Source organism: Frankliniella occidentalis, unplaced genomic scaffold (assembly GCF_000697945.3).
Source record: "Frankliniella occidentalis isolate FOCC.00 unplaced genomic scaffold, Focc_3.1 Scaffold526, whole genome shotgun sequence".
Lineage (NCBI taxonomy): Eukaryota > Metazoa > Arthropoda > Insecta > Thysanoptera > Thripidae > Frankliniella > Frankliniella occidentalis.
In genome coordinates, this window is record NW_026267643.1 from 16,865 (window position 1) to 17,570 (window position 706).

Below are 706 nucleotides of genomic sequence, written 5' to 3' on the forward strand. Positions count from 1 at the left end.
TGATAGCTGTCTGATAGGCATCTGTTCATGATGTAGCCATCAAAATTAAAGAGTCATTACCATGGTTACATGGGGTGAGCGAGTATCTCTGATTTTAAATCAAGAAGTATGTGGGCGTTGGGTACCATCAGCGTATCATTACAGTAAGAATAGTAGTAACTTTAACAATGAGTTGGCATTTATTCTGTCTTGCATGAAAGTAAGTTCTAAAATGAAATAACGATAGATTTATATCCAAGTATAACACCACCCACCCACCCACACACACCCACAGAGAGAGAGAGAAATCTCACAAGTCACTAAACATTATACTGTCACTTAATGTACATAGAGTCTAGGAACTAAAGCTCAACTCAATTAGAAGTCCTCAAAGAACCTCAAATTTAAAAGCATTTTATCAATCACAAACAATCGAATACAAAGACAAGAAAAATCAAAAAGAGAAATATGAGCTCAAATAAGCTAAACAAATCAAATGACTACTCAACACCAATAAGTAAAATAAGAACACCAGACTAGCACTGTACATCTTTAACACACAATATGATTTTGGTAACAAATGACATAGTGGAAATAGCCTGTCTACAATACTAACGTCTGGCAGGTGGGGAAACAAAGGAGAAGTTGAAAGATGATCAATTCAAAATAAAGAGTTAAAAAAAAAATCCCAAAGCATGGACTAGGGTTTATAATGGTGGTATGTTTT